The sequence below is a fragment of the Symphalangus syndactylus genome, chromosome 17 (assembly GCF_028878055.3).
Source record: "Symphalangus syndactylus isolate Jambi chromosome 17, NHGRI_mSymSyn1-v2.1_pri, whole genome shotgun sequence".
Lineage (NCBI taxonomy): Eukaryota > Metazoa > Chordata > Mammalia > Primates > Hylobatidae > Symphalangus > Symphalangus syndactylus.
In genome coordinates this window covers 53,090,712-53,116,208 of record NC_072439.2, presented here as the reverse complement: position 1 = coordinate 53,116,208, position 25,497 = coordinate 53,090,712, and the positions used below count along the sequence as shown (strand labels likewise).

General features: G+C 38.2%; 2 protein-coding genes and 1 pseudogene across 10 annotated transcripts in view; 1 reads left to right on the top strand and 2 right to left on the bottom strand.

The window, feature by feature from the left end:
• MED12L (mediator complex subunit 12L) overlaps window positions 1-25,497 on the bottom strand; it is a 344,195-nt gene that overhangs the window by 165,740 nt on the left and 152,958 nt on the right. The gene's annotated exons all lie outside the window — the stretch shown is intronic.
• Window positions 1-25,497, top strand: part of P2RY14 (purinergic receptor P2Y14) — a 59,941-nt gene that overhangs the window by 7,955 nt on the left and 26,489 nt on the right. The gene's annotated exons all lie outside the window — the stretch shown is intronic.
• Window positions 616-5,299, bottom strand: LOC129465184 (protein SET-like; annotated as a pseudogene).

Sequence of the window (25,497 nt, the reverse complement as noted above, 5' to 3'; positions counted from 1 at the left end):
CCTGCAGGTTCTGCGGATTGTCCCATCGAGTGGCAGGGCAAGAGTCATCATTAGGAGAAAACTTATTTTAAACGTGTCATGTTAAACTGCAAAGATGTCCATTAAACATCACAATTAAATATGCCAAAGGAAAAGCCATGTTGTCAAAATACACACTTAACCCACCCAAACATCTCAAACTCACCCTTTGCTGAACTTACATAGTCTCATTTTTTGTTTTTTCTTTTTTTAAACAAGAGAAAGTAGACAGATACATGTTGGCAAATGCTAACTATCCATATTCACATAGAGACACAGTGTTCTGAGCCTAATACACAGAGAAAGGAAGAAAAGCGCTAAAATTCTGTGCACTACTACACAGGGGCTTAGCACCATCCAACTTCCAGCAGAGCAAAGGGAGGTTTTTCTTTTTTCCCCAGAGAGTTCAGTAGTATTGAATCCATACAGTTTTCGTTCAGAAAAGAAGGGATAAAAATGAATTTGGAAAGGAAAGGGGTAGAGATCTTTTTCCCATTGTATTCTGCTCAAGTTATTGTCCCCCCAAATAAGTTGAGAACCATGGTGTAGAGAAAAAGAGACTTCAAGAACAAGGCAGCTGAGCCCAAGAAAACACACACACACACACACACGACAGCTTGCTCCCAGGAACTGGAGAAAATTTTTAAAAAGGAAGGTTGGAACCTATCAGTGTTCTATTTAGTCATTTTCTCCTTCATCCCCCTTTCTTTCCTCCATTTCATCATCATCATCTTCATCTTCTTCACCTTCATCCTTATCCCCTTTCTTTATCAATATCTTCCCATCCTTCTTCATCATTTATCTCCTTCCCTTTCTTCATCATCCATAGTGAAAACCAAGTAGTACTGTAATGGATTTGGCCAAGTATTATCTTTGATGAACTCTCCTAACTCAACAACACCTGCATCAGAACGGTCAGTAAAGCAGGTAAAGAAGCTCTCTGGTTCTTCATGCTGCCTCTTCCTGATGACTTTACTCTGCGTTTGACTGGAACGTTTTCATCATATCCTTTCCAGATGTGCATTTGATTTCAGTGGACTCTAAAAATAGATCACCACTCTCATTCAGATGAAATTCCTTGGAGATAACTTTATTTTCAAACTAAAGATTTTCATCAAAATAAAAATATTTCTGTAACCTGATTTAATACCTCCAAATTCTGTCACTTCAACTCTTCAAATAATACAGTGCCTCTTTGTCTTCCTCCCCAAGTAATGTAGACACTTGTGGATGGCTGACAAATGCTGTTACCCAAAAATTTGAGATTTGGGCAATCAATTTTGACCTCTTCCAAAAAATGGTTGGCAGAATTTGTTATACTTCTGTTCTGCTTTCACAATCTCCCCACTGGCTTGTTCATTAAGTCTCTGAATTTCTTTTTTTTTGTGTGTGTGTGAGAGGGAGTTTCGCTCTTATTGCCCAGGCTGGAGTGCAATGGTGCGATCTCAGGTCACTGCAACCTCCACCTCCCAGGTTCTAGTGATTCTCCTGCCTCAGCCTCCCGAGCAGCTGGAATTACAGGCATGCACCACCACACCTGGCTAATTTTGTATTTTTAGTAGAGATGGGGTTTCTGCATGTTGGTCAGACTGGTCTCGAACTCCCGACCTCAGGTGATCCACCCGCCTCAGCCTCCCAGAGTATAGGCGTGAGCCACTGCGCCCGGCCTGTATTTCCTTTTGTACGTCATCAACATATTCAATTGCTTCTTTCTGTTCTTTTTCTCCCTTCTTCGGCAAGCCCAGAGAGGCCAATGTCTCCTCCAGTCTCAGAGCAGGAAGTAGTCTTGGTTTTGGGGGTCACATTGCTAGGAAAGTTCAAGAACCAGACCACAATTCTTTCTCGTCAGGAAGACGCTCAGAAAACTTAATTTTTTTTGTTTTGTGGCTAAAAAATTTTGCATACTAAAAAACCAACTGAAGGTTGGGAAAGTATTTTACATTTTCCTCTAGAAGCTCTGTGGTCTTAGTTTTACCTTTAGGTCTATGATACATCTTAAATTGCTTCCTTGATTCCTCCATTTCATCTGTTAATAGCTCTCAGCAGAGAACAAGTGCTTTGTAAACACTGCTGACTCACTTATAAATGCCCCATAGGTTAGAAGAAATGTGTTTTCAAAGCTTACTAAAGGCTCTATGCTCAGCCTCAGTAACATTCTAGATTTAAAAAACCACTAATAGGAATGAACTCACAAATTAGACAAAATGGAGAAACCTGGAAGCTTCCATTTAGAACTCATGTTATGGTCCCGCCCTAGGACATGCCTTGACTAGTGCAGGAATGAATAATCCAGTTTCATTTCTGTACAAATAGCAGTTTAACTCAGCACAGAAAATGGAGAGCAGTAGGCTCACCATATTTTCTTCCTTTTTGTATATATGTTAGAAAATTACCATGTCATTAGCACAGACTGAATTCTTTTTAATGAATTAGGGAACAAAACAGTAATTCACAGCAGCTCTGTTGAAAACTGACTTACACATATAAGTAATAAATGTTACAAGATACTACTCTCAAGAGACATTTTCTATAGCCTAAAACACTGGCATTATTTTATAGGATTTAGGTAGCTTTAAAAAGTGTTTTACTAATGCTTTGTATTGAAAACATGTAAACTCAAAACATAGAACTATTCCTACTGTTTAAAGACTACCACCCAATGCACCCAATGCAGAGTAAAACAGAGCATTTCCAGCTATTTCCTTGAGACTTTACTAAGAATGCATAAGACTGAAAAGAGCAAAAATTACCCTTGTCCATTTTACTGGCATTTGGAGAAATTCATAAATTAGGATAACAGCGCATTTCATAAGTACTAAGCAATTGATAAAATACTCTACATACAAAGAAATTTTAAAAAGCTTTTCTCAAATACTATATTTTGACAGCTGTTTCCTTGATATTATTCAGCCAAAACACGCTCCATGTTTAGCAAGGTTCCTTTCTTATTACTCTGCCTTAGTGCCTAAGTTTCTACACCACAATTAGGCAATTCTTTTTAATGAATTAGGCCATAAAACAGTAATTCACAGCAGCTCTGTTGAAAACTGACTTATATATATAAGTAATAAGTGTTACAAGATATTACTCTCAAGAGACATTTTCTATAGCCTAAAACACTGGCATTATTTTATAGGATTTAGGTGGCTTTAAAAAAATGTTTTAAATTCATAGGAAAACTATTTACTTCTAAGCAAGGACGGAGGTTCTCATTTGTAGCTTGCACTTTTCTGTTTTTAACAATTACCCAGATTCACAAGCTAACATTTCAGGGATAATCAATAGTGGCTTAGAATTTTGGGTGAAAAAAGAGAAAGTATCATATAACCTTGATATTGTTTCTTTCTAAAGAGAAAAGGGGATTTGTGATTAGCTACTTAAATTTGATTATGTTATACACTTAAATTCCTTTTCTCATGAAGTATTTCAATGACTACCATTTCCTTAATAGCACTTCATTATTGTTATGCCTTTCTAAATGACAATGTACAATCCTTTTCACAGCCAAAGGTCAAAAAGAATAAAGAAAGCAAAAACCTCCCAGTAAGGAATACTGTCATAAGTCACATCTTCCATGAAGTGTTTAGTTAATAGTTCCTGTAACAGTCAAAATAAACTTCACTTCAAGAATGTAAGGAGTTCTAACATGCAAGAAATGCACTCTAGAATGAGCTGCCCAGACAATTTTAAATTAGGAAAAAGTCTTATGTACTTTACCGTATAGATGTAATTTGTCAACATTATGTATAAAGTAAATCCAAACATCTCATAAAATCCATTTTAAACCATACTGAAAACACTCCAGGACAGACTGGATTGACTTCATGTGAAGGTGGGGGTTTATAAAAGTTACAGAATCCTACAATATACTGGGCATGACAGCATACCAATTCCTTCCCAGGAGGAAGTTTTCCCTTCGTAGGACATCTACAGCACTTTTTTGCTCTGACCTTAGCCTTTCTTCTTACCAGGCAGCTAACTATTTCCTGCATGTATGCTTTATTTTTCCCCGTGCCAAGCCACCAAGTCCCAAAGCTTTCCTCCCATGGCTGGAGTTCCTTTCCAGTGATACATTCATATCACTTGCTCATCCACTCCTTCATTTACTTAAAATCTTCAAGGTACTAGAATGGGAAAGAATGTTCAAGGAAAATAAGACAGCAACCCCCATCTCTTATATAGCTAACGCTAAGGTGGAAGTCAAAATTGAAATGAGATTTTTAAAAAGGACTGCACTATTACACAACTGCTTCTGTAAAAACACAATTTTAAAAATGTCTAGAGTCTAGGCAACCTGTGTTTAAAGTTAAATTTGTTCACTCCACGATAAGCTGCTTTCTATCTGGACGGTACTGTAAATGTGATCCTAAAAGTCTCTTCTGTTTGAGATTACCAGATACATGCAGTGATAGGGTTCAAATATTTCACAAATTTGTTAACATTTTGGCTTTGATAAGTTCATGTCCTCATTTTAATAGAAGACGTTGAATACGTTGGAAATTGAGGTCATGAAGGGAAATCTACTTATTTAACAGAAATCAGATGAGCCTTCCTCAAATGCACAGAGGCAAGAGCATCATTAGCATAAAGCTGCCGTAACAATGTTGTGCTGCAAACAAAAGCACTAAGGAGAAAGGGGAACTGAAAGGAGAAAGATGGCAGCAAACCCAAGGGCACCTGTGCACACTGCCAAGTCGAATCTAGGTCAGTAGCTCAGGAACTCTTGTAACTGAGTAACTTGAAGGCACAGACAACAATTAAATGCCTCTTTGAACCAGAACCAGTCAGACTTGCCCAGCACTGATGCCCTTTGCCTGCCATCTTCAATTCTAAGGGCCACAAGACCTTGTTCCAAGCCTTTCCATGATTCCCTGAAAAGGACCAAGAGACCCTTCCAATTTCATAGGTGTTCTGACTTTAATTTGCAGGGAGAAATTTTTTTATACAAACACAATCTTACCAATACATAAGATAGAACCAGAAATACTATACTCTTGGTGAGGCTGAGATGGAGACACCATCCGTCTCCCTGGAACCCCTAGAAGGCCTGTGAGGACTGCCAGAAGCCAGCCAAGAAACATTTTAAAACCTACTCAGATTCCTCCGTATAAAAAGGAATATTCTTATGATGAGCCTGCTGTATACTGCCTATTTTCTTAGGGAGAAACCCTGAATATACTGAAAATCTGTCATCAGTGATTTGAGAGGAGATGGGGGGATGATGGCAGTGACTGGCAAGTAGGCAGTTGAGATGAGAATAAAGACTCAAAAAGGCTCTCATGGTGTAAGACACAAATATAAGAGTAAAGAAGCAGAAGATAATGATACTCAAAAAAGAGAAATCAGTCTGTGAAACTTCTGCTTTTTAAAAAATTCTCAGAAATTCCACGTCTGTACTGGGAAAAATAAACTGAACAGGTTCATTTCCCTGATCTTTTTAACTTTAAAAGCTAAAAGATTTACTCAGTTTCCATGATGACTATTTAAAGTCTCAAAATAGAGCACTGTACATTATATTCTGCGAGTAGCTCCCCTTTATTCCTTCATTAGCTCAACCATTATTAACTGAATACTTCCACTGTGCCAGATACTGCTCTAGGTGCTGGCGACACACAGCATACTAAGTGGTTCTGCACTGAAGAATAATCTAGCAGGCTGGAGGCAGGACACAATGGGGAGTACTGGAAAATAGGGTGAGAGGAAGAAACCATCATGAAGATGAGAGATCAGAACAGAAATAAGGGAGACAAAGAGGGAGAAAGAGCAAATGGAGAAGATGGGTGTGCTATCTTTGAAGTGGAGGAGCAAGAGCAAGAAGGCCAGTGTGGCTACAAGAGAAGGGCAAGGCAGTGGCCACAGGAGGTACAGTCAAGGAACCAGGCAGGGCCAGTTGGTCATGTAGAGCCATGCAGGCCATGATCAAACTCTGGATGTTTTCTAAGCGTGATGAGACCACACACACACATACACACACACACACTGGGTGGGTCTGAGCAAGGGAGTAGCAAGACTCAATTTGTTTTTAGAGCTCCTTCTTGCAGCTGGCTGGGGTAGGGGCCACAGGCAGGAAGGTCACAGGAGGCTCCTGCTCCCAGCATTGATTATGACAGAGCAGTTTTTAATACACAAATTAAACTGCAATTTGAGGGAAACAATTTCAGGGGAAAGAAACCCCATCAACTATAAATGAGAAAACTCTCCATACTGGTTATGGTTATCTTAGAGATGTGCGCTTTATATAATCATAAGCCAACTAATGAGCTCAGATTTGAATTTCTGAGATAGGCCATAAGGCATTTTCAATAAAAGCTCTTAAGCAGTTTCTTCTTTCCTACCTGACAAAATACACTCCTATTGCCCTCGTGAGAAGAGTTCAGTTCTTCCATTTAGAAGATGGCATGTCCAATAATTACTTAATTTTATGCTAAGTGAGCACAAACTCTTTTTGATGTCACAGCAAACAAGTGCTTACAAAATAATGAAATCAATTACAGCAGTTGTACTGAAGACCAATCTCAAAACCCAACCTTCAAAGATTTTAGGGGAATGTGGAGGGAACAAGGAAATACAAGTACAGAGATCTTTAAACGGTGAACAATGAAATAACCCAAATGTCCAGTAACAGAAAAATGGTTATGATTCTTTTCTTCAGTGAAATGAAGTGGAACTACTCAAAAGAAAAAGGCAGAACTTTAAAAACTGAAATGGAAAAGTCACCATGATATACTGCTAAGTGGGTAGGGGAGAGGGAAGGAGTGGTGGTAAGAGATCTCAGCCTCTGTCCATCATTATCTGCCTTTCTACAATTCCTAACATTAACTGAAGGCTGTGCCACACTTTACCCTGCACTGACTTCAACACTGCTTTGTATTGTCTCACTGAATTCTTAACACAATCCTATGGCGTAAAGAGAATTATTACCATTTAACAGATGAGTTAGGTATTTTGCCAAGAGTCACAGAGCTGATAAGTGGGGGGGTGGTACGTGAATCCAGGAATTCCAACCCTGTAGCCTGCATTCTTAATCTCTATATTACATTAATCTCTTAGAGATGAGTCCTTATTCACTGAACATGTTAAATCAATTTGTTCTTGGATTGTTTCTTTCAAATAACACTTAAAAAATTTAAAACTTCCATTTGATGTTCTGGGAAATAATTTCAAGGAAAATTAAATTAACGATAAAACACGCAAAGCTCATGACATTTTGGAAAGTTGATATGACCCAAGTTGGCATTAAACTCAAAATCAAAGAACAAAACAACTTTACAAACAAATGTTATTTAAAGGCTCAGTGACTGATGATAATTCTGTCAGCCTTCACTATGATAGCAAATTGTGAACACCACATTTGTACATTTCCTTCTGGTTCCACATGTTTGTAATAATGCAATGTTATCCAGTTTAAAATGAAACAGATGCTCATAAGTTTAAGACACTCTGGGGAGGTCCACTCAGCCGGCATTATTTCAGCAGTTTCACGTGCTGATGACAAAGGACTGGAAGATAGCTGAAGGTGAGGCTGGTTAGCCAAATCACTAAAGGGTGCTGGGCCATCCTAAAAGCACAGAGCCTGTGCACACTCCTCAGCTGTTGATCCATCTCTGCACCCACTTCGCCCATGCGACATGTCCTAATTCTCACTCGTCAACCCCATGTACTCCTACATGGGTCTCTTCCCCAGCGCCACCCCACGCAACAGTCATTCATTGCAGTGTTTTCTCTTCCTCCTAAAGACCAACAGAGGGTACATATTTAAGATGCCCTAGAGAGCTATGGCTTCCCCGCCGCAGCTCAAATCCTTACCAGCTACGTGTCTCCAGGCAAAATGCTTAACCTCACCAAGCCTCACTGCCCTCTATCATTTAACTGAGCAGACATTAACAGGACTTACTTTATATAGAAGCTATCAGGTTTTAATGAGTTAATATAAATAAGGAATTTAGAACAGTATCTGGCATACAATAAAAACTCAGTAAGTCTTAGGTATTATTATTCCTGTTATTTTCCTAGTGCATTTTACCATTTGCAACAAAATAACTGGTTACCCAAGAATACCCAAGAATAAATCTGTCAGTGATTTTAATTTTCTGCTTTCTACTTTTCTGTATTTTCTAATGTATTTACATTGCCCATGCATCCCTTAGCAAATTTAAAAAACACATATACAAACTAAGCTTTTAACATAGGCTTCACCAAATTTCCTCCACAGTGGCTGGCACAGGGACCTCCAAGAGGCTCAACTATGTAAAGTCTATGGCTGAGCAAGCAGGCACCCACTGTTGCCAGCCAGGTGTCAGGGCCACCCCATAGGTACCATGTTTACATTCACCACAGGGCCCAGCATTAATGTCGGGAGATACCTCAGTGTGCAAATTCTTCCAACAAAAAGTTGGGGACAAACCACAGTCCAGGGCTACTCATGCTACTGGAGATGAACAATAATCAAATTCTCAAATCCAAACTATCACTAGTGTGACTTAAAATCTAATACTTCTAATGGGATACATCTTGAAACCAAAATGTTTCCTTTATAACAGGGGACTTAATCAGGAGAGTTCATGAATTCCCTGCTAGTGTATAAAATATGTCTGTACATTTTTCTAGCTATCTAACTTTCATCAAATTCTGAAAGGTATTCATAACCCAAAGCTATTAAAAAATTGTTGTTTTAACAGTGATTCTCAAACTTTAACATGTTTGTTAAAACATCTACCCCTTCAGCTGAGTGCAGTGGCACATACCTGTAATCCTAGCACATTGGGAGGCCGAGGCGGGTGAATCACTTGAGGTCAGGAGTTCAAGACCAGCCTGGCCAACATGGTGAAACCCCGTCTCTACTAAAAATACAAAAAAATTAGCCAGGCATGGTGACGAACGCCTGTAGTCCCAGCTACTTGGGAGGCTGAGGCACAAGAATGTCTTGAACCCAGGAGGTGGAGGTTATAGTGCACCAAGATCACACCACTGCAATGCGGCCTGGATAACACAGCAAGACTCTGTCTCAAAACACACCAAAACAAAACAAAAAAACACCATCTACCACTGGACCCCTCCCCAGAGGCTGAGTTTCAGGAATGGAGGTGTCTGGGAGTCTTGGGTAACTTGCATTTCCAGCAAGTTCTCAGGTAATGCTGATCCAGGCCCAGGAACCACACTTTGAGAACCACCAGCTTAAGGAGTCATGTGGGCATTTTTACTTTATCTGAAGATAAGCAACCAACCTCTTTAAGAGAAGTAATGTATGAAAACTAATGGCTGTTTCTCCATTACTTACCCATGAATTACCTAGCAAGCCATGGCCACCATCCCTCCTACCCTCCACAATTCTAAGTAGACTACACTTGACTATCAGTTCAGTCCTGCAAATATTTATCATATTCCTTATGCCCTATTAGATTAGAAACTAGCTTTGATATTAGGATAAAACAGTGGCTGTGAATGTATCTCCACCTCTGCCTTTTGGGTTTTTTTTTGGTCTCTCCATCATTTGTTCATGCAAAATACCTCTCTAATCTGTCTCATTCATGGGCATTTCCAAAAGAGAATGGGGACGAGTATAATTTAGTTTATAAAATTGCACCCTCTCTTATTTCAGAATTAAATGCATAAATAAACATGGCCCTGAAGATCAAGATGCTTCCCCTCCAAAAACAAAAGCCGATGACATCCCATTGTTAAACACACAGGGATCCTCAGGCCATGCTTGCCCTGCAACACACAGAACCAAAGACACCATACACATCCACACCATCAAAGAAATCAGTCTGGGGAGATGGAAACTGGAAGGCCAGAAAAATGGATGTGACGCCATCAAGATAAAGATAAATGTTGACTTTACTAGAGATGCCTCAGCTTTAAGTATAATTTAATCTAAGTACAACTAAGGCAGGAACAGTATTCTGAAGAGAAAAAAGATTACAGTTCCTTACAAGAATAAATACAGTTATTTACCTTTTAAAGACTAGGTCCAAATACCTACAAACCTCAGAAAAGTGATCACTGGGAAACAAAGCTGGTCAGCATTGAGCTGTGCTTATGTAAAATGTCATTAAAAACCAGCTTTAGGGCCAGGCGCAGTGGTTCAGGTCTATAATTCCAGCACGTTGGTAGACTGTGGCAGGAGGATCACTTGAGTTCAGAAATTCAAGACCAACCAGGGCAACATTGTGAGACCCCTATCTCTATGAAAAATTTAAAAATTAGCTGGACACAGCGGTACGCGCCTGTAGTCCCAGCTACTTGGGAGGCTAATATGGGAGGACTGCTTAAACCCAGGAGTTTAAGGCTGCAGTGAGCCACTATCATGCCACCTCACTCCAGCCTGGACAACAAAGCAAGACCCTGTCTCAAAAAACAAACAACAACAACAAAAACTGGCTTTTAAAAGATAGTAGTAGACCTAAATTAAGAAGCAAATGAGAGGTTAACATAAGTTCATAATGCAGTTTGGCTATATCAATTCTCAACAGAGCCCATACAATTTCATTAGGCTAGATAAGGTGACGTTGCAGCTCTTTTATTTTTAAACACCACGTCCATTAAGTTTACTAGCCCTCATTCTTTCCACAACTGAAACACACTCATGATCTGCTACCCTAACCCCACCAATGGTGTCCCCAGTCCCACCCATCACCATATCCCCAGCAGTGAGCTGAATGCTGTGGTTGACAAAAACAAAATAGAAAATAACCCGAGCTCCCCACTTCACAGTGCCTACAAATCTTTTATGTATCACATGAAAAAAATATTTATCACATACCAAAAAGGGATTGGTTTCCAAACTTAGAATTAAAATACAAGGATTACAGAGAGGACAGAACAGGATGAACTAACACAGTCAGAGACGTCATGAAGGAATCAGCTTTAAAACAGAATAAACAGAGTGGAAAAAGAATGCACTAGGGCAAGAACTATAAACCAGGACTCTAAACTTTTGTTTGGAAATGCTATGAGCTCTTTTAAGTGGAAGAATTCTCCGAAAGATTAACACAGAGTATTTATACACAGTAGAAGCTCAATAAATTTGCACATAGTAGCATTCACTACAAAGAGAGACAAAGTAAAACCTACCAATCTTGAGGCTCATTTTAAGATGTTTATGAAGACCTGAGCTTGCAAAAAATTTTTAGTATTTGAAAATTTTATTCTCATTATCCAGTGTCTACTTATTCTTAAGGTGAACACATACCCCAGTTTGCCTGAGACAGACCCAGTTCACTCCTGCTGTCCCCACGTAATTAAGTCCTCTTTTCATTCTCAGAAGTGTCCAGGTTGACTAATAAGTTAGAAGACCACCCTATCCAAATCAGTACTGGTTAAGCATTTGGTGAATAAAATCTCACTGGAAGTATTTCCTAGGGCTCTGTACCTCAGATCAGAAAATTCCTCCTTAAATCTTAAAGGCTTTAAGAAAAATATAGCATAGTTCAAAAGGAGTGCCTATTTCTGAAGGAAAGCCAGAGGTTGATAGCACCTCACAGAAACCATTGTTCTCAGAGAGTTGTGTGGCCGTAATCCTACAGCAGGATAACTAATCAAACACAAAGAGTTGAAATATGCAGAGGCACCACCTTAGGTGAACCTTTCAGTCCATGTGTTAAAAAAGGTTCTCCTTATTCCAGTATATTTAAAGTATGTCATTTCCCAAATGCTTTTAAAAATTAAATTTGATTGATTGCTAATAGTAAATACATATATATTACATATGTGTGTGCAGCACCACTTAACAGCACCATTTCACAGGTGGCAAAGGCAAAGCCTGCAGAAGCTAACAGCACACACACACCTGAATCCACAGCTCCTGTCCACAAAGCCTCCTCTACCTTAGAGTAGGCAAAGACCTGACCCTAAAGGACTATTTTTTTTTTTTTTTTTTTTTTTTTTTTGAGACAGAATCTTGCTCTGTCGCCCAGGCTGGAGTGCAGTGGCATGATCTCAGCTCACCGCAACCTCCACCTCCCAAGTTCAAGCAGCTGGGACTACAGGCACCACCTCCTGCCTCAGCTTCCCAAGCAGCTGGGACTACAGGCATGCACCACCACACCTGGCTAACTTTTTGTATTTTTAGTAGAGATGGAGTTTCACCATGTTGATCAGGCTGGACTCTTAAAAAGCCCAAGGATGTTTATTTGTTGAGGCTAGATCTAAAGTGAACAAAGGTAGAAAAGGAAAATCTCCAAGTTCCTCAGGATGTACCACAACCCTAGAAATTTAGCAGTCATTTGAAAAAACAGCTAAGAATGTGAAAATTCTCATTGTTCTGTTGCAAGGCATACCCTGGAATTTAACCCAGGGCCAGCCTCAGATAGCATTTCATGAATCAGTCTTTTCATTTTATTCTTCAAGAAAATAACAGAAAATTTTCTTCACCTGGTTTATACACAATGACCACATTAGAAAGTACTAAAAATTATTTTGTCACCAACAAGCCAACAAACAGAATTAAAGAAAGTGGGAAGAACTAGTGAAATCATATTAGAAAGCAACAATTGTGAGGGTCCAGAGTACTTGATTATGCCCGAGCTAGTTCCCATCTAGCTTCCAGATCTTTCTAATCCATCTCAGAGTGGCCTCATACCGTATCAGAATTCCCTCTTTGGGCCTCTGGAAGAAAATGAATCCCAGGAGTTTGCCTGTAAATGCCTTGGAGCACCTCAGGGACCCACAGATTGGAATGGTATAGATACTGGGCCTGCACCTTCACTAATCAGGAATATCAAAAATAAATACAGCTTTATGCCAGAAAAATTGAACTTGTGGCCAAAACAAATTGTTTCTTATGTTATCTATTTACAAAATGCCTAAAAGAAGCTAGAGAGGGAAGGTGGGGAAGGAAGCAGCAAATATTAATTGCCATTCAAAGGCTGTAGTAGGGAGAAAGGAGGAGGAACTTGGAATATAAAAATTTGTGTGAATCTCATCTAAGTCAAGTGATCCACATGACACTTGAACAAAAGGTGGTCTAAAATGTAAGCCAGAGGAAAATTGTTGTGAGATATAGCTCCATAAATACCATGTTTAAACTGAATTTCAAAAGCATGTTTTCTCCAAGCAATCATCTTTTAAAGATGGTATGAAAGCCCACACAATGCAAATCTTGAAGCTCCTTTCAGTTCTCCATATACGAAATAATACTGATGACAGACAACATTTATTTTTCTCTTCTATGTGCCAGGCATACAGAACAATATTGCTAACAGTATTCTGAAGTAGATATTACAATCACTTTTGTACAGATTCTCCTAACGATGAAGGTGCTGAAGCACAGAGAGGTTAAGTAATGTGCCCCATGACACATAGCTAACGTGTAACTCAGCCAGTATTCTGGAGACAACGCTCTTAATAATTCAGATATATTGTTTCTCACATAAAAAATTAAAAAAACAGGACTACAGGTCAACAAATGTTTCAACTGTCTAAGAGATTAATATGTGGTGGAAAGGTTCCGAAAATATTTAAACTACAACATGCCAACTGGCATACAGTAAACTGAGAATTAAATTGAAGTTGAAGAATAAATGGTACGGAGAAGGAAACTACAAAAAGATGCTTTCCAGGCGAGGTCCCTTCAAAATCATTCCAAATGGTTCTAGAAAACTTAACAGCTCGAAAATGTCTAAAATCTCTCATAAGCATTTCTTTTTAAAACTACACCATTTCTTGTATCTCAGAAGCAGCTGTATCATGTGCTGCTTTTCTGTTGTTTTCAAATCTATGTGCTTCTAATACAGGGTTAAGTATCCTAACTCCTGGCAAATCATACATACTTCGTATGTGGAAATGATAAGTGATATTTGATTTGGCAAATGGCAAGAGATTATTCAGCAAATTCAAACATTATTTTCCCCATGACCCATTTAAAAAAAAAAAAAAAAAACCTGTCATTTCCCACCAAGAAAAAAAAGAATAGATTAATAACCAGTCAGCTGAATTAACAAAATATTAACAAAATGCTCTGCTTGTATGAGTTTTTGTTCTCCTTACCTAAGAAAAATAAATGTTTCCTGCCTTTACTATTATTTAGCATCTCTTAGATCTTAAAATAAGAGAAACTCATCTTTAGTGTAATAAGCTTTTGTCTTTCCTGTAGGGCAGCAGTCTGTTGTGATTTCTGGCAATGGAGAGGTACTTTAGGACCACATGTTTTGCCTACATTAGGAAAAAAAATAGCAAAACCCTAATTTCTGTGGTTGACAAGAGGGAAGAAAGATGGAGCCATCCTCATTCGCACTCCCTGTGGAGACACGGTGGGACTGGCAATGGGGGCCAAGGGAAAGACCACCAGCTCTGATTGATCCTGGATGCGTCTCCATCCCTTCCTCACTGAGACCACAAAGTAAAGCACAGATGAGAATATCTCCTATTACCTTAGGCATGTTGAGGCAAAAATGTAAAGCTCCGAGAAGCACTCCATCATGTGTACCCATCCTTAATAGTTTGAGTTTACCAGGGTACTGCATATGAGATCTTATTTCCTCTTGTATTATATTTATAATATGGAAAATCCTTTCCATGAGTTATGTACAGCTATGTATCTAAAAGAGCCTTCCTAAAACCACAGTGGCTGGCTCAAAGACCTACTCAAATTTGGCTCTTTCCATAACAATTAACATTCATTAAAAACACAAAGCATAGCACTGTATTTCTATCTAGCATATGTTGAACAATGCAGTTTTGAAAGCATTGTAAAGGAACAATTAGCCTGTCATAGTAAAAAGAGACCCTACCATTTACTGACCTTAGAGCTAGGCATTACAGTAAGAAAATATACCTTATGTGATTTAAACTTTCCAACAACTTTAATAGTGCAGGTAGTACTAGACTCTTTTTGCAGATGGGGAAACAGATTGAGAGAGATTACATAACTAGCCCGAGGTCTCCTGGTTTATAAGAGGCAGTGCTGCTGGCTTTTATATCCAAATTTAACTCCATATGCCACGTTATGTAGCATTAACTGCAAAGAATCACAATTAATCTAATCCTGACTTTGTCTCTATGCTGGAGTAAACAAGTTCGCTGTATTTTTTCTTCATTTGTCCTGGATAAAACACTAGCTTAAGATGGCCAAAGGTTTCATCTCAGGGGCCAGTTTTGACAAGACTTTCTAATCTCCACTATAGAAGGGAAGCTGCAGGAAAAAAGGCATGTGTTCAGTTAGAGACGTCTGAAAAGGCCCATAGCAGCACAGATCCTCCTCCCCAGCCATGGCAGAACCACAGCTGGTGGGCATTTATACCCAAACCATCTGTCCGCACCCCCGGCCCCCTCCCCCTGGCCTTTTCTGCTGAGCAATTTAACTGCCGTAGACTTTCCGTCTACTCTACTGGATGCTCATTATCTAGAAACTCCCTCCCCCAACTTTTGAACTATGGCAAAAGCTAAGGTAGATATTTAAGTCACACTGCATGTCACATATGAAGGGTACCCATTAGTATAAATCCCAAAACAGCATTTTTACAAAAAATGGAAGTCCCTGTATCCCTCTCACATCCCCTGTTATTTGGCTGATAGTTCTATCCTCAGATTGCTCCTTCTTACATGAAACTGGTCTCCCAACAGTTTCATCAATTCCATAAGCCAATCCTCAGGCTCCTATTTGTGACTCGAAAGTTCCTATCTTTTAAGTGCTTCCCTACATTTTTAAATGAATACAAGCAAAGGCCTTGCTTATTATAATACTATATTTATATTGTTAAGTATAATAGAAAGTTTCTGGGAGAACTACAAAAAAAAAGAGCAGCAAGGCAAAGTATCAGAATCTGACTTAGACTTTTGGTAGCAGACAAGTCTCAACTATTCTGACAAGAATGAAAAACACAGTTTTGGAAGTGTGTATATATATCATGTATGTGACATTTATAAGACAGCAATAATTGCAACCTGCCAAAAGCAAAATGCCTAAAACTGGTAAGCTAGAAGGTCTCTCCAGTGAAATGTAACACAAAGTTATTAATAACAAGCACATTTGTCAACACAAATCTCCTCTGCCTGTTGAGCTGTAATGCTAAGAAGCATCTATGCTGCAAAAGTTTTATCATATACATAAACATGCACTTGGACTTCACATTTCTCTCTAAATGCAGCTGTTCACAAAAGTACTTTTAAGCTTACACATACAGGTATAGCTAAGAACTAGATTAAATAAGGTTTGGTTCAAGTTATAATACTGAAATAATAAGAGCTAACATTTATATAACATGTTTACATATCTCAACTAATTATAAATGGGAAAACGGGCAGGCAGAACCCAGAGGGAAGCCTGCCCTCATTAGACCAAGACAGCAAGGTTTCCCCTGGTCACGAGATGAAATTAGGGAGTTGCAACCCTTCAAACGTAAATGTTAAGCCCCTGCTATAAATAAGACTCATATAGCTCTAAGTTATGTGAATGAAAGATGCTGATTTAGCCAATAATTGTAGACATAATTATCTAGGTAAAGGGAAATGTGCATGGTGAGCTAAATCCTCATCTTCCACACAAGGAAGTCAACAGACGCTATCAAAAGCCAAGAATCTCCAATTACATAAGAAATATAGGCACTAATACCTAAAAATAGCTAAAAGGAAAAAGAGGTAGCTGAAAGGAAATAGCTAAAAGGAAAAAGAGGTGGCTACCAGGGCATAAGAAAAGGGTATGGACTTCTATTTTTTTCATTATACGTTTTTTTAAGTAGTTTCTTAAAGTACACAAATGCATAACTTTGATAAATCTTAAAAGTTTAGATTAAGAAAAAAACACAAGAAAAAAATCAAAACAAAAAGAAGGTATATCAAATGTATCCATTTCTTGGACTAGAAGAAGAAGGAAAAAAAGTAGTGGAGGTCCTCACTGATTAAATTAAATCACCTTCTTGGATATGGAAGACCGTTTTCCATGGAGCTAAGTCTTAGGAGTCAGGTGTCCATGGATTGCTCTCAGCAAAAGGATGATGTTTCAAGCCGAGAAAGTCATCCTGGACAGCCTGGCAATATGGACGAGAGAGGCTGCAAAAAAGTCACCTGCCCCACCCCATTCCCCAGACAAGCCAAATGATTCCATGAATGAGACTGGGGCAACATCGGCAAAATACCCACCCACCCCCCTTGCAAAAAAAGAAAAAATCAGAAGACACAGCCATCACCATCTGTGATACAGTACAAAGCCTGAGGGGTGGCCTAAGTAGAATTAAATTAAGCACTATAGGAATTCAGAAAGAGGAAAACCATTCATTCTCAGTAAGAACATAAAGGAAAGCTCCACAAAAAAGTTGAAATTTAAAAGGGCCCATGCCAGGCTTAGGAAACAGCCCAACAAAGGCGAGAGGAGTGAGAACAGATAGTGTGTTTGGAAATGAACATGATCTAAGCCATATTAAAATGTGTATCTTATGCTGCTGTTGCTCCACTCTAAACTGGAGTGAGGGGTAAGAGTGGAAGGCCCCAGTGGTTTCCGGCACAGTGCAAAACTTGAGTGCAGTATACGTGCCTCTCAATTAACTCATTTATAGGAATATACTTTCCATATTCAAGTTGGCTTTTCTCAGAACAGGCTCTTAAATCCTAGACACTGACATTTATATCACTATACAGGGTGCCTGTCATGACCCCAGATCTCCAGAAGTCCTTAGCTGCATGCTAGTGGATTCTGTCAATACATTTTCTTTACAATTTCCCAAGAGTGTTGAACTCAAAAGAAAGGGACTTCAGTTTAAGGCAACATAATTTCTCCCTTTAGCTCACAACATGTAATATTTATTTTAAGGGCAAGTTCCCTTAAAATAAATATTCCCCTAAATGTATACACATTCCTTATGTCATTTTAATGTAGTACATGCTCCTTTTAACACTACAGTCACTGTTTTAAATCAATAAAATTGGACCAGGTTTGATCCACACAACCCCAAATACGAGTTTTGGTTAAAATACACACATTTTACTCAAGGTTTTCTAGATAAGTTCTAGCAGTTAGTAGATTACATATGAACAAACCTATTCCTGCATAGCAAACTGAATATGTACAAAAGACAGTCTATTTGTATGCATCATAAGCCTTCAAAAATAAAAATGAACATATTAACTTTTACTTTTTTACTTTCACTCTGGCCTTTATGAACAGGTTTAGAAGTACCATTTATGAAACACAAGTATAAGTAAAACTTGAAAGAGAAAATTAAGGAAGCAACACATCTTTACTTTTATATTCCTTTAATTAAATGAATAAAAATGTCAGGTGCCAAAGATGCAAAATTAAGACACTGACCTGGCTCTCAACAGCTCACACAATCTAGTTGAGAGAAACAACTGGCAGACAACTAAAAATCAGTATTTATGCCAGCGGTTGCAATTATTTTCTGTGAAAAATCAGGCCTTAGCGATGACCTTGAGCAACAGGATATGAATAACTCCCATGAGCTTAGCGTTCCAATAATGGAACACTAGCCATAAACAAGTTAAGCACTACTCCTGGTTGTACCTCCCACAGTATTTAATACAGAAGGTTACTAATAAATTATTAGTTGGTTGACTGGATAAAGAGATGGATAGAAAGATGAATGAATGGAGATATTAATAGTACTTTTTGGTAACAGAGGAAGGTGAGTTTATCCTGCATAGGGAGGGAGGGGATGGGTGGTCCAGGAATAACCTCCCATAGGAAAGCGTGGGCCAACTGCATCTGAAAGTAGTATGTTTCCACAGGGATGATAAACACACAGGTTAAACAGAACTCAGACAAATTTATTAGACAGTTATGTAATAATTTCAAGGTATGTTAAAAGAATCACAAAATCTGTGACTTCAAAGCTATTTTTACTTAGGATGAGGGTAAACATTTAATTTTTAAGGTGATTCCATGTACATAAATATCAGATATAAACAGATCAGGTGGCATGTGGATATAATAAAGACTGAGAAGCAAGTACACAAATAGCTGAAATTTTTAAAAATGCAATTCAAATTCAGAATAAGCCAGGTGAAAAGAGAAGAGAAATTATTCCAGAGAGCCATTCTAGGCAGAGAAAAGATCTTAAGCCCAAGCAAGGGGGCAAGAACCATAGATATTCACAGAGTGTTCAAACAATTGAGTGTTACTGTGATATACAGACCAAGGCAAATAGTGGCGGAGGAAGAGGTGTCAAATCACAGAGCACTCTACTGAATTAAACACCAAGAACTTATCTTGTAAGTGTTAGAGACCCACAAAAGGGACACAGTGCTGCTTGTATTTTAGAGGGATTCCTCTCACGGGTGAGTGGAGGACACACCCTGTGGGTGGGAGGCAGACTGAAGGCAGGGAACACAGACAAAAAATGACCTGAGGTTTGGTGGGAATAACAGTCAAGAAATATTTAAGCGTAAAAAAGAAAAAGAAAAAAAAAAATCACCGGGCTTTGGTGACTGGCTAGGAATGGATGACAGAGTGTTTAATGGTTGACAGCCTGGGTAATGGGTAGACGGTATTATCACAAATTGAGAGAGACACACTGAGTAGGAAGAACCCAAGAAGAATCTGGGTAGAAAGGTGCAAGGAACAACAGTGTACAGAGGTGCAAGGTGGTGAGAGATGCTGGCAGAGATGTCACAAGTGCTAACAGGGCAGGGCAAGGGCAGAGAAAGGCAAAAGCATGGGGCTCAGGATGGAATCCATAAAATATCAACGTTTGAGGGCAAGCCCTTAATCATGGAGGGAACAGTGTCAGAAAGGTACAAGGGCAGTATGGCAAAGTACCACAGAGAGAATCATCATCAAAAGCTGCCTTAATGCCTCATACCCATTAAGATGGCTACTACTAAAAAAAAAGAACAAACACAACACACGAATGGAAAACAAGTGTTAGCAAGGATGTGGGGAAAGTGACACCTTTGTGCACTGTTGGTGGGAACGTAAAATGGTTCATTCAGCCTCTATGGAAAACAGTATAGCAATTCCTTTAGAAAATTAACATAGGATTACCACATGATCCAGCAATTTTGCTTCTGGGCAAATAACCAAAATAATTGAAAGTAGGGTCTTAAGCAGATATTTGTATACCCACTTTCATAGCAGCATTGTTCACAATAGCCAAAAGGTGGACGCTACCCAAGGGACTATGGACAGATGAATAAACCAAATGTGGTATATACATATAGCGGAGTATTATTCAGTCTTAAAAAGAAATGAATTGTCACATGCTACAAAATGGATGAACCTTAAAGACATTATGCTAAGTGAATTAAGCCAGTCACAAAAGGACAAATACCGTATGATTCCACTTCTATGAGACAGCTAGAGTAGTCAACTTCGTAGAGAAGAACAGTAGTTACCAGGGACTAGGGGCAAGGGAAAATGGGGAATTATTATTTAATGGGTACAGAATTTTAGTTTTGCAAGATGAAAACAGTTCTGGAGATGCATGGTGATGATAGTTACACAACAACGTGAATGTAATTAATGTCACCGAACACTTAAAAATAGTTAAGGTGGCAAATGTTACGTGTATTTTACCACAATCCCAAAAAAGCTACCTCAAAGACAAAAAAAAAAATCTTTCAAAATGTCAATTGGATTAAGGAATGTGCAATGAGGAGGTCTTTGGCAGTTCTAGAGAAGTGCTGAGGACAGAAGGCAGAGTGGACTAGATTACAGAGTGAATGGGAAAGTGGAGACAGCAAATGCAGACCATTTCCAACAAGTTTGGATAAGGAGATAAAGGTACCATTTGGATGACTGCTAATAAAGAGGATTCACATTTAAGGGAGAGCTTTGAGGGTTTTCGCTTTATTTTATTTGATAATGATAACAGGCATGACTGATCGTGAACATGCCTCTCTAGGACAGAAGGAAAGAAAATGGTAAAATGGGAAAAGTTGATGCTATAGGCCCTAAACTGGATGAATTCAACTAGACGGAGTATAGGAGACTCAGGCCTTTCCTCCTGAAAGATGTATTATGACTGTATTAATCCAGAGCATAATTTCAGAGAGCCCCAGGAACAATTTGCTAAAGAAGGAAATATCCAGGCATTGGGGTCAAGTTGGGGTCAAGTAACAACCCAGGACAGAAACAGAATGTTGTGAAACCAGATTTAAGTCAAGGAGTAATATAAAGAATGATTGGAGACCCAAAAGCCCCAATTCAAGGCTGGAAATGTGTCAGAATAACAGATGGAGTAGAAGAGGTACTGGCATGCATCAAGTCCATCCCTAGAGCAGGATAAGGCTAGAGGAGCAAATCCCCCAAGTCCCAGAGGAGATAGCATAGTCTTGGGGATCCTTTCAATATCTCTTCTCATTTGACAGTTATCTTGCCCTGCACCAATCAAGACCCTCAAGTTAACACCTGCTTAAACAGCTTTCCTGCCTCCTCCCGCGGTACTGAAAGAAGGAAACGTGCAGATGTTTTACTCTCAAATATTTTTTGGTTTTCCAACTAATCTCAAGGAATTAGTTTGAAGCCATGTGAATTACAACTTAAAAATACTTCCCAATAAATACAGAAGCTATTATTACAACAGCTTCACAGGAAAAGGTCATAAACAAGCATGGGAAAGATCTATCTTCCTGCTGGCTGGAGCTCTCACTTGCTCGGTCTCCCTTTTCACAGCCAGTTTCATACTATTTACTATTTGGTCAGGCCGTGCTAATCTGTAACCCTAAGCAAATCCAAATCAGGTCCAACTTACACAAGCATATATTAGAGCTGGGCTCCAAAGAATACTGGACATCTGTAGTACCTGACATTCAAGCATTTGGCGAGATGTCAATATTTCAGAGAGCACTTTAAATGTTTTGATTTGAAAGCTAATGCACTGTTTCCCACTGGTCAACACGAGCGGTCCAGCAGAAAGCAAAATCTATTTCCTTCAACATCAAATGCTACACTCAGTTGCTGATCCTATCTTACCTACAGAGAACCTAAGAGACTGGAAAAATTGGTAAGTAAGAAAATTCCATCTAATGCAGAGTACAGTTAAATAATATTTGTGATTCCAATGTAAAATGGCTTTGTGTGGTGGTGACATCCTAAATTTTTTTTTAGTGGATGGAGTCACAGAGTTATAGGCTATGCAAGACTTTTCCAAATTCAAGTAATAAATCAAGTCTAGTTAACTTTTCCTTGTAAATATCCTTTTTTAATTTGATAAGCCATGATTTCCTTTCATGGGGCTTGTACATTAGGCATTAGGAAATTCCTATTTTAAAAAATTTGTAAACTTACTATCCAGACAGTCGGATGGGTATGTGGATAGTGAGAAAAATTAGTATTTGGTATGATAAAGTGGACCAGTACAGCTGGGTTATGATATATATAATCTCAGGGCAAAGACAGTCCAATAAAGAATGAATATACTAAAGAAAGAAAACAAAAACCAGACAGTTTGGTTTAAAAGCACAAAATGCTAAAACTCTACAAAAACTGAAACCAAAGGTGAAATATTTCATGCAAGGCAGCTGTGACGTCTTCTCTAAAATATTAAATGCATGGGTCACTGGTATGGATTTAATGGTGAGTCACAATTTATTTTCAAAGGAAAGAAATAGGAATTAAATAAGTCTCATAGTTGCTGTTTTATTTTTTATTAGTGTCTTAGGTTTTAATTTTCCTTTCCTTGGTTCTTCTGATTCCTTCCTCTGAGCGTTAAACATTTAAATAACAAACATTCATAGCATTTTTTGTTTTAATTTGTAGATGGCAAGGACAAGGAATATTATTGTGTTGTTTTTCTATAAATTATGTAGTAATTTCCAAAAATCTAGACTAATAGATAATTTAAAAACTTAATACATGCTTAGAATCTACTCCAGATTATTTCCCAGGCAAAAAAAAAAAAAGAAGAAAGTAAACAAAAGAAAATCTTTTTAAAAGGGGTCCTGTCTTCTGAATACATTATAAGAACACTGCAACTAAGGGAAGGCAGAGCTTTTTTAAAAACTGTTACTCTTGTCAACAAATGACTCTCTAAATGGAGAAAATGCAACTTCTTAAGTCCTAATTCATTTTTAGACCTCCCAACTTTCTTGCCAGTATTCCACAAAGAAAGCATTCACAAGAGAAAAGTGAAAAAAAATTATGTATGTGTGTATGTGTATATATGTGTGTAAATACATATATAAAATATCCCACTGTGTGTGTATATACACACACACATATATATAACCCACTGTGAAAGTGTGTGTGCATGTGTATCCCAGTTAACGTAATTAAAATGACTAGACTAGCATTTGCAACTCTCCACATCAGTCCATCAGTCCCATCCATTATAGGGGAAGATGCTTCACTGCCTTTAGTGTTTCTTCAACACTAAACATTTAACAAGTCGCTAGGGATCAACACATGGAACTCAAGATAGCCTGAGGAGAAAAAAATCCAGAGTAAAATTTTGTTTTGAAAACTATAATAAAATCTAGGCTTACTTGCCTGTTGCCATACTGTCTTTGATATTGATACAAATACATATATTTTAACATTTGTAATTTTACTAATAACTTTTGGTATTGCCATTTTTGGAGGTAAAAAATAGTAAAATATCAGCAATTTGATGACTCAACCTGCTAAAGAGATACAGTCTCAAAAGGCAATCCCAGATGCCAAGGGGCAAGGAGAAAACCACTAATTATATTTTACATAATTTTTATGTGATAGCGAGATCTAGGACTTCTAACTAACACTTCCAAGTACAAGTACTAAACTCCCATGAGTATAGTCCCCCGTTTTTAAAGCCTTTACACAGATACTCTCATCTCACTGGATGTTTTTGGCAACCAGGAGACATTGGAAAAGGCCTTCTATTCTTGCCCCTGTTTCACCAATTAGCAAATGGGGTTCTAGAGAGGTTCAGTGATTCAGGCAAGATGACAAAGCTAATCAAGACCAAGCATGGTACTTGAAGAATAAAGTCATCTGGCTTCAAATCCACCACCCTTTTACCTATCACTCCTTGTCTCTGACCTAAGGAAATGACCAGGTCCAATAAAAACCATGATTAATATATAAATACAAGTTAGATGCAAGAGTGCACAAAATTGGTCAGTCCCTTGACTGGATATTTACATAACAGCAGCAATAATCACACTGTATAAAATAGTCAATATTATTGGGACTCAGATTTTCATAGAAGCAATCTTGCATGGTGGATAAAGGAGATGCTTACAGATAAACAACTAGATTTGAATATGCCATGATCTTGAGCTACACCTTTTGTTTGTTTTTTAGCTCTTTCACCTCTGTGACCCTCTTCTGTCCCACTTCCTATTAAATAAATTTAAAAACAGATAAAGCCAAACAGCTGCTGAGAGACTAAGCAAGACATGCTAGTACCTGGCACGCAGCAGCTATTCAATTAAAATGGAGTTTCCTTCCCATCCCTGCTAATAACTTATTAGGATAAAAGTGTAAAATCCCATTGGAAACTGCTTGAGCTGTAATCTGAGAGTCAGAGGGCCAAAAAAGAAATCACAGAAATCAAGGGTAAGGAGTACCTCTCCCAATTTACCTGCTATCACTCCCACAAAAAACTGGGCGTCATGTCAGTACACAGGTAGTGAACATCTATCAACACAGGCCCATTGACCACCTACTACCTTAAGTAACATACACTCTAAAAAACGGGGCCACTCCTTCCTGGCCAGAACAATGGTCCTGACAATTATGGAGCCTGGAATTACAGGTCAGGGGCTGTGAGACCCACAGGTGGTGGCCATATACCAAAAAAAAAAAAAAAAAAAAAAAAAAAAAAAAAAAAGGTGGAAGAAAGACATGAGGATTACTACCTGTTTGATTCACACATCTGGTGGGTAGATAAACAACCTTAAAAATGCTCAAGAAAACAAGGTGAAAGATATGTGTTCTGTACAAGTTACAAAAATGAACTTGGGAAGTTTTGTATATTTTTAAATTTAATTACTCTTCATAAAATGTGGTGTCCTTTTTTGATATTTATACAGTCCGGTATAATACATATATTTAATAGCTTAAAAGCTGAAGCGCTAAAACAAGCAAACTAACAACCATAACAAAATCTCTTATTAGAAAATATAGCTAAATATATTTTAGCCAAGAATTCTCAAATTTTTGGTCTCAAGATCCCTTTTACTCTTAAAAAATTACTGAGGACCTCAGAGTTTTTGTGTATACCTATCCATACTTATTATTTTAGAAATTAAAATTGTGACAGTTATAAAACTTTTAAATAGCATGTTAACACAAGTAACATTTTTATTAAAAATATTTTCAAAAAAATTTATGTCAAGAAGTCTCATTATTCTACATTTTTGCAAATCTCTTTAACATCTGGCCTAGAGAAGACAGTTGGATTCTCATATCCACTTCCATGTCCAATCTCTTGCAAAATGTTTAGATTAAAAGTATGTTGAAGAAAATCCAATCTCATACAGATAAATAATGGCCTTCTGGATTTTCTTCTTTGACAGCACAAAACTCAACAGGTGGTTTTTTAAGGCATGATTGCAATATTGGATCTAAAACCATATCAATGAATATTTTATACTTCGTAACACTGA